This window comes from Bos grunniens, chromosome 10, assembly GCF_055505025.1.
Source record: "Bos grunniens cultivar Pamir isolate PY7600 chromosome 10, Bosgru_T2T1.0, whole genome shotgun sequence".
In the NCBI taxonomy this organism is placed as follows: domain Eukaryota; kingdom Metazoa; phylum Chordata; class Mammalia; order Artiodactyla; family Bovidae; genus Bos; species Bos grunniens.
Genome location: NC_141174.1, coordinates 33246775 through 33256536, shown reverse-complemented (window position 1 = coordinate 33256536; position 9762 = coordinate 33246775). Strand labels below are relative to the sequence as shown.

The 9762-nt window shown below is 43.8% G+C and overlaps 1 long non-coding RNA gene across 1 annotated transcript; it reads left to right on the top strand.

The window, feature by feature from the left end:
• Positions 1-4251: 4251 nt before the first annotated feature.
• Positions 4252-7704, top strand: LOC147364278 (uncharacterized). Its single transcript, XR_015133644.1, has 2 exons — positions 4252-4467; positions 5485-7704. It is a non-coding gene; the product is annotated as an uncharacterized LOC147364278 (long non-coding RNA).
• Positions 7705-9762: the final 2058 nt, after the last annotated feature.

The window sequence follows — 9762 nt, the reverse complement described above, 5'->3', positions numbered from 1 at the left end:
CAGGTCATTTCTAACATGAATTTAATCCAATGTCACCTTAAAAACTAGTAATTAAAATTTCAGATGTGATCTGATCCAAGCCCTAAAAGAATGGTCAGGAAATTTCTATAAAATTGAAATTATCTTTTCAAGTTCATTGCATTAAAAGCTTACTTAAGAGACATGACAACTAAGTGCAATGCAGTACTTTGGTTTGAATCCTAAAACAGGAGGAGAGTCCTTAATTGGAAAACTGGTGAGATCCAAATAAGACCTAGAGTTTAATTAATGGTAATGTACCAGTAGTGGTTTCTGAGTTCTGACCAATACATGAGTAAGATAAAATGACAATAACAGGGGAAACTGGGCGAGGGGCACACAGGAATATGGTGAATTACCTTCGCAACTTTTCTGTAAGTCTAAAATTGTTCCAAATAAGTGTTTTTAGGTCTGCTCTTTTTGCTTTATGGATTATGCCTAAGCCTTTATGTGGATCACAACAAACTGTGGAAAATTTTTAAAGAGATGGGAATACCAGATCACCTGACTGGTCTCCTGAGAAATCTGTATGCAGGTCAAGAAGCAACAGTTAGAACCAGACATGGAACAACAGACTGGTTCCAAATAGGGGAAGGAATACATCAAGGCTGTATGTTTTCACCCTGCAACTTATTTAACTTACATGCAGAGTACATCATGCAAAATGCCAGGCTGGATGACTCACAAACTGGAATCAAGATTCCCAGGATAAATATCAATAACCTCAGATATGCAGATGACACCACCCTTATGGCAGAAAGCGAAGAAGAACTAAAGAGTCTCTTGATGAAAGTGAAAGAGGAGAGTGAAAAAGTTGGCTTAAATCTCAGCATTCAGAAAATTAAGATCATGGCATCTGGTCCCATCACTTCATGGCAAATAGATGGGGAAACAATGGAAACAGTGAGAGACTTTATTTTCTTGGGCTCCAAAATCACTGCCGATGGTGATTGCACCCATGAAATTAAAAGATGCTTGCTCCTTGGAAGACAAGCTATAACCAAACTAGACAGCATATTAAAAAGCAGAGATGTTACTTTGCCAACAAAGGTCTATCTAGTCAAGGCTATGGTTTTTCCAATAGTCATGTATGGATGTGAGAGTTGGACCATAAAGAAGGCTGAATGCTGAAGAATTGATGCTTTTGAACTGTGGTGTTGGAAAAGACTCTTGAGAGTCCCTTGAACTGCAAGGAGATCCAACTAGTCCTTCCTAAAGGAAATCAGTCCTAAATATTCATTGGAAGGACTGATGCTGAAGCTGAAACTCTAATACTTTGGCCACCTGATGTGAAGAACCGACTCATTGGAACAGACTCTGATGCTGGGAAAGATTGAAGGTGGGAGGAGAAGGGGACGACAGAGGATGAGATGGTTGGATGGCATCACCAATGCAGTGGACATGAGTTGGAGTAGGCTCTGTGAGTTGGTGATAGACAGGGAAGCCTGGCATGCTGCAGTCCATGTGATCGCAGAGTCAGACACAAATGAGCAACTGAACTTAACTGAAGTGAAATACGCTCCAACTTTTTAACAAGAATTAATCACTCAGCAACTATTTATGGAATATCCAGGTCCTCTATGATGAGTACCTAGTGCTGACCTAAACGGATTCAGCCCTTCCTTTGTGGAGCTAAGAGAGTTAGCAGGCAGGAAAGAAACCGAACAGTCACAAGAATCAACATAAATTGTAACCACAGTTTGCAGTAAGTGCTGTAAAGGAAAATTACATGAGATGAGAAAGGTGCAAAGCTGCAAAGGCCTCCCTGAGGCAGTAGCACTTATTACAAGACCTGAATGATGATGAGGAGCCAGCCAGGTAACCGCACTAGGAAGAGGGATGTGCTTGTACATCAGCCTGGAGGAAGAAAGGACCTGGAGAACGTGCCAGTATGACCAAAGCATCAAGAGTACATGGAAGAGTGGTGCCATCGGAAGAACCAAACCACATAAGGACCCTGTAGGCCCGGTTTAGGCTTTTATAGTTTTCCAAAGAAATATGAGAAGCCACTGAAGACTTTAACTGGAGGAATGGCATGATCCAATTAAAGTTTCTAAAAGATCACAATGACTGGTCTGTGATGTGGACAAGAAAGGAGAAAGCAAGAGGCTACATTTGAGGCCCTCCCTATTTTTTTTAATTACAGAGAAATTAAAATTTCATAGCTTCTAAATATTAAATGTATTTGTTCTAGCCTGTCCCTGGGAAATAATAATTCATTTCTTCATCTGCCACCATAGCTCCAGGAAAGATGGTGCTCCAAATGGTTCCCAGCTCACTTGACCTGGATCTTTCCTCTAGGATGCCTATATTAAATGTGGGTATGAATCAAAAATGCAAGATACGTACGCATGACGTGGAGCAAGGCATCAGCAGCAAAAACGTGCAAACTCTAACACCCTTAGAATCTAAGATCTAAGCTTCACAAGAGATAAAGAATTCTTGTACGTCCAGTTTTCAGGACCATAAAACCATTATTGACCTCCACTAGTGCCATCTTGGCATTAACGCAGAACTAAATATAGAAATTCCCAGACTGCAGAATAGTGTAATTTTCATTCCCTGTTTAAAATATACAATGTTAAATGTCATCTTCAGTTACTATACCTTGAGTCTGAAGGAACTGATGTTTTGCCCTATCTGACTGAGAAAAAGAAAAATGTCTTCCAAATGTGATATAACCAGCAGCACTTCAATAAAACTTAATAAGCAGTCCCACTCCAGTACTCTTGCCTGGAAAATCCCATGGACGGAGGAGCCTGGTAGGCTGCAGTCCATGAGGTCTTGAAGAGTCGGACACGACTGAGCGACTTCACTTTCACTTTTCACTTTCATGCATTGGAGAAGGAAATGGCAACCCACTCCAGTGTTCTTGCCTGGAGAATCCCAGGGATGGTGGAGCCTGGTGGGCTGCCGTCTATGGGGTCGCACAGAGTTGGACATGACTGAAGTGACTTAGCAGCAGCAGCAGCAGCAGCAGCAGTGCTGGTTGAATACTTTTAAACAGAACTCCCTAGTGACTTACACTCTAAACAAACACTTGGATTTTCTCAGTTTGTAGGAATACACTATCTATAACCTCACTATGTATTATGTAGGCACATTCTAAGGACTATCAAAACTAGAAAATAGAAAAGATTGGATCTTGATTGAAGCCTATGATTTAATATGAAAAAATTCTTTGTGCAAAGCTCTGTGAACCAAAACGCTATTAAGTTGACTGTCCAGACAAACCCTTCTTTTCTCTGGAAACTACTTCTTGCCCTACAGTCAGTAGGATTACAGGAGAAAGCCTCTGGCAGCCAGGATGGCAGAGATTGACCCCGTCCCGGACGCCCACAGTCAAGACAATCAAGAGTGTACACCTGACACAAATTTGGCCAAAAAGTCCCTGTCCCTGGGAATCTGGTTTTAGAAGTTAGAGATTCTTGCTCAGTCTGTCTTCTCTCTTGACTAGAGGACATATAAACACTGGAACTGCTTACAGAGGCTATTTTCAACCATTTGTACAAGGAATAGAGAAAGCCAGCCTGCAGCAAGAGACAAGAATGGGGAACACGTGCCAGGAAAAAAAAGAAAGAAAGAAAGAAAGAAATGAAAGGCAGAGAGAGAGGGCTTCCTATTTTCCCTACAGCAACAGTCGGGGACCTGACGTTTATCCCACCTTGCTGCTGCTGCTTTCAGTCGTGTCCGACTCTGTGCAACCCTGTGGACTGCTGCCAGGCTCCTCCATCCATGGAATTCTCCAGACAAGAGTACTGGAGTGGGTTGCCATGCCCTCCTCCAGGAGATCTTCCCAACCCAGGGATCAAATCCGGGTCTCCTGCACTGCAGGCAGATTCTGTACCACTGAGTCACCAGGGAAGCCCTTAAGCCACCTTACCCCAGCCCTTAAAATCCATGGAAGACTCCTAGTATCATTCAACCACTTCCATTTTTGCCTAAGCCAGTTCAAGTGGAATCCTGTGATGAGAAACCACACAAGCCCTCTCTAACACTCCAAGTTTCTCCATTTCATCTAGTCTCAAAGAACTGAGAATCAGCTTGCCCAAATTTTTTAAGCCAAGATCTCTGAAAGGGAATCTAATTCCAGCCTCTCCAAGCAGGCACATGCAATGAAATGAAAATCCTAAAATGTCAAGTAGGAAAGAAGCAGGGCACAAAACTGTATATATCAGAATTATGACTATACTATAGTTTAAATTTGTCAATAAATCAAGAAGTGAAGGGGTATTCTTTCTGCCCCCTTCTGATGCCTATGTCAGAAGCTTTCTCTATCTCCTTTATACTTTAATAAAACTTTACTACACAAAAGCTCTGAGCGATCAAGCCTCGTCTCTGGCCCCGGATTGAATTCTTCTCCTCCGGGGGCCAAGAATCCCGGTGTATTCGCGTGATTCAACAATAACCTTTCATCTTAGGGGCTCATCCGGGATCCTTCAGGACAAGGTAAGGATGCTTGGAGCTTTAGTTCTTTGTTCTCTTAGCGAACACGTTTTCTGCCGTGCTTTACTAACTCTACCGTGTGCTTGTGTGAATGAATGGCATGCCCTGCGTGAAACAAGTAAGGAGCCCTGCTCTGCGGTTCCACGGTGATCTCATACTGCTTATGGCAGAAACCTGTCGGGGTGTTATACCGACCTGCCAATGCCAAGAGGCACCCAATGTCTCCTTCGGGAACCGACCAGAAATGGGCAAAGCGTGTGGACCGAACTCTCCTTTCTCGGTCAAACTTTTCGGTCTCTTTGACCATTTCATAACTCCTTGGGAATTAGAAGTACTAACCTAATCTATCGGATCATAGACTTTCAAGGGACTTGTGATCTATACTGTTACTGTGTACTGTGGCTTAGGTCCCAAACTTGAATTGGTAGTCAAGAAAGTGTCTAGCCTCGCTAGGAATCGAAAGTTCGTAAGCTAGATGGAGCTCTAGCTCCCAGAACATCTCTGAGGTTAAAGGTTACTCAGATTGGGACTGCGATGGGTTTTTTTCTTTGGTAATGCCGGCTCTTAGTGGATCAGAGGAGGCTGTTATACTGGTGTGGTCATGCTTGGAAAGAACATCTCAGTTTTATGTTCGCGTTGGTCTTATTGTGGTCAGGAAATACTCAGGGTCGTGCACAGGCACTCAGGTGACGAATGTTTCCCACAATGGTCTTAGCTTGGGAGGCATTCCGGAAGGTTACTCTGATTCACCCCGGGTGACATCAGAGGCAAGCAAGGTGAAGGGTGAAGAGCTGGACGTCAAGTAGGGATGCTATCAAGTCTACCCCTGGTACATCCCCACCCCATCTCGGTGGTAGAACCGGGAGGGACGAGTACGGCGCCTGCGTCGGTAAGGGACAGACTAAGTCTGACCAGGAAGGAAAAGCTTTTGGTGTAACGTCTGTCTACACCCCCATCTAGAGCAGGGAGGGACGCCTCCGGTAGAAAAATGGCGCTGGTCGCTTTTCTTCTCTCTTACAGATGGGAGCTAACAATTCCAGCCTCACTCCTTTGAACTGTATCCTGAAAAACTGGGATAGATTTGATCCCCAGGGCTTAAAGAAGACACACCTGGTCTTCCTATGTGATACTGCATGGCCACGGTATCCATTGGAGGACGACGAACGGTGGCCAGTTGGAGGGTCTCTTAAGTATAATACTGTTCTACAATTAGACCGGTTCTGTAAGGAACAAGGGAAATGGGTAGAAGTAGCATACGTGTTGCCCTGTTTCTCTCTGCGAAATATGCCAGACTTATGTCCTAAGGGTATAGATTTGGGCGTGAAACCTTCAGCTCCCTCCTGTCCTCTTACTTTGCCCCCATACCTGGGAATCCAAACTGAGATTCAAACTGCCCACATGGAGGTCCAAACAACTCCTGTCTCAGTATGACTTCAGACTACTCTGGTTTCAGTAGAAACTCAGACCATCGAAGTAAGAGATGAGATGGAGGACAGGAGACAAAGAGAAGAGGAGAAACAGGTTTCTCCAATCTATCCCTGGGATCATATGCGCAGAGCAGCCAGAGAGACTGAGGAACAGCCACACAAGCTGTTGCCTCTTTATGAAAACACCCACCGGGAGAAATAATCAGTCTGTGAGAGTTAATAAGCCTTTTTCTTATCAAGAAATACAAAGAATCAAGGAGGATCTGGGAGACTATTTAGAGGACCCAGAAAAATATATCAGAGCTTTTAAAGGTGTTACTCTGCTTTATGACCTCACTTGGAAGGATGTGATGTATATCTTGGGACAAACACTGACTCCTGAGTCAAAGACTCGAGTTTTGGGAAAAGCGGTTGCTTGTGGAGATGAATGGCTTGGTAATGAATCAGTAGGGAAGAGGGAGAATGAGATAGCGGCCCTCCCCACTGGGAATCAGGCGGTCCCAACTATAGAACCAGACTGGGACTACAACACAGCTAAAGGAAGATGGGATCAGAGTCATTTTGTTAGATGTATTCTTGAGGGACTTAGGCAGGCGCATTCTAAGCCTTTAAACTATGGCAAATTGGCAGACATAGAACAGGAGGAGAAGGAAGCTCCTGGTAAATTCCTAGATAGACTGAGAGAAGGCCTTCGCAGATTCACTGAGATTGATCCCGAAAGTGAAGAGGGAAAAGTGATCTTAAATGATAGATTTCTCACTCAGTCGGCTCCAGATATCCGCAGTAAGCTATTAAAACAGGCATATGGACCAAATCAGTCTTTAGATACTCTGTTACAACTGGCTCAGACAGTCTATTATGGTAGGGAATATGAGGAAAAGAAAGAAAGGCAAAAAAAGACAAAGGAAAAGGCGGAAGCCTTCGCCGTGGCTATGAAAAAACGTTCTTAAACAGCCTGAGGGGCCCAGGTGAAAAGGGATGGGCTTGCTACTGCTGTGGAAAGGAGGGGCACCTCAAGCGTGATTGCCCTCAGGCATCTAAGCCGCCCCCAGCTCCATGTCTGGTCTGCAAAGGACCACACTGGAAGAGAGACTGCCCCCAGAGGCGTAGGTCTCCAGGGTCGGACTCTCAAGACAATCAGGACTGAAGGTGCCCGGGGGTCCCCACACAAGCTCCCATCCTAATTACACCTGAGGAACCTCGGGTATTAATAGTTGTGGGGGGGCCAATCCGTCGATTTCCTTTTAGATACTGGGGCAACTTATTCTGTGCTTACTGAAGCCCCTGGCCCACTTTCTTCTCGATCCGCTTCCGTAATGGGACTGTCTGGACGAGCCAAAAGGTATTATTTCAGTTATTCTTTATCTTGCAACTGGGATTCTGTGCTGTTTTCACACGAGTTTCTGATTGTGCCAGAATCTCCCTCACCCCTTTTGGGAAGGGATATACTGAGCAAGGTCCATGCCTCTGTTTTCATAAATATGGAGCCCTCCCTTTCTCTCCCTTTAGTTAAACAAAATGTAAATCCTAGAGTATGGGCTGATGAAAAATCTGTGGGTCGAACACAAAATGCTATTCCTGTAGTTGTTAAGCTCAAAGACCCACACGTATTTCCACATAAGAAGCAGTATCCACTGAAACCTGAAGTTAAAGAAGGGTTAAAACCCATCATCGAAAGTTTAAAGGAGCAGGGACTATTAATTCCCTGTAACAGTCCTTGCAACACTCCTATTTTGGGTATAAAGAAATCAAATGGTAAATGGAGACTAGTTCAAGATTTACGAATAATAAATGAGGCTGTAGTTCCTTTATACCCCGTGGTGCCTAATCCTTATACTCTATTGTCTGAAATTCCTGAACGGGACAAATATTTCTCAGTAATTGATTTAAAGGATGCCTTCTATTCAGTGCCTTTGGCGGAAGAAAGTCAATTCCTATTTGCCTTTGAAGACCCTACGCAGCCAGCTTCTCAGTTAACCTGGACAGTTTTGCCCCAGGGATTTCGTGACAGTCCTCACTGATTCGGACAAAGTTTGTCACGGGATTTACAAAACTTTAATAGCTCTGAAGCAGTGGTGTTACAATATGTAGATGATATTTTGCTCTGTGCTGAGACAGAGGAAGCTTGTTCGCGAGCCTCAGAAGATTTCTTAAACTTTCTGGCAGACTATGGTTACAAGGCATCAAGAGAAAAGGCTCAGCTTTGTCAACAATCGGTTAGATATCTGGGCCTAATCATATCAGAAGGGACTAGGGCCATAGGCCCTGAGAAAATTAAACCTATACTAAATCACCCCCTACCTATGACTTTAAGACAATTGAGAAGATTTTTGGGAATCACAGGTTCCTGTCGCATTTGGATTCCGGGTTACGGAGAACTTGCCCGGCCTTTATATAAACTTATAGCTGAAACTCAGCAGGCCCAAACCGACAAACTGCTTTGGTCTCCAGAATCTCAAAAGGCTTTTAAGGTTCTTCAGACTGCAAGCTCCAGCTCTGAGCTTGCCCACAGGGTCAGAATTTAATTTGTTTTTCACTGAAAGAAAAGGTGTGGCATTGGGAGTTTTGACACAACCCCGAGGGCCTCACCAGCAACCTATTGCTTATCTAAGCAGAAAATTAGATGTAGTTTCATGTGGGTGGCCCCACTGCCTAAGAGTAATTGGGGCAGTGGCTTTATTAGCACCTGAAGCTTTAAAAATAATTAATGGACGAAACCTTACTGTACTGACTTCTCATGATGTGAGTGGAATATTAAATTCTAAGGTTAATATTTGGATGACAGACAGTAGGCTTCTTAAGTATCAGTCATTGTTAGAAGGACCAGTAACTAAGCTTAAAGTTTGTGGAAATTTAAATCCTGCCACTTTCCTTCCTGAGAAGGAAAATGAAACACCTGATCACGATTGTTCTCAATTCCTAACTTTAAACTATGCAGCTCGGGAGGATCTAAAGGATACCCCATTAGACAATCCTGACATGGAAATATTTACAGATGGCAGTTCTTTTGTTCGGGATGGAAAGCGTAAAGCAGGTTATGCCGTGGTGACTGCTGAACAGGTTTTGGAAGCAAAATCTCTCCCCCAGGGAACCAGTGCTCAGTTAGCGGAGCTTGTGGCTCTGACCCGAGCTCTAGAGTTAAACAAAGGGCAGTGGATAGGCCTGATAATCTATGTGAGTCTACTTCCGCTGACTCCAAAAATCCTGAGTCTGCCGTTGGATCCTCAAGACAATGTCTTCCTGTCCTGGGCTCACTCCTATGCTGCATTCCACAATCAGTCTAACTGCTGGGTCTGCGGAGCACTCCCCTCTTCATCAGTGGAAGGCTTCCTGTGGTGGACATCCCCACTTCACGGAAAAGACTTTCTCCAAGTCTGTGAATACCTTCGACAACAATCACACGCGATGCCTCTTCTTCATCTGATGACATCTACCAACCCTAAAATGGACTGGTGCAACACTTTACACTTTAACTATGGACATAATGTGACTTTTTTTTTTTTTAATTTTTACTCCCAGATGTACCTGATGACATAATGTGACTTTTAATTTTGATTCTAAATGTTTTGGTTTTACTGTTTGCTCCCTACATCTGTAATTGTATAACTGGATTTGTTTCTAGCAGCATGAAAGCTTTTAAGTTACAAATGGTTGCTCAAACTCTTGCTACTGCTGTAGCTTCCTCCAGCTACTATTTGGGGCCCCTGGATCAGATATCCTCAATGTGAGGATTAGGAGAATATGTTGCCTCACCAATTTAGGGACAATGCCCCTTGTCAGCTCGGAAGCAGTTATGGAACGAAAACGACGCCCCTTTTCCCTAGGCAACATAATTCTCCTAAAAGAAAAGGGGGGAATGAGAGAGTCATTT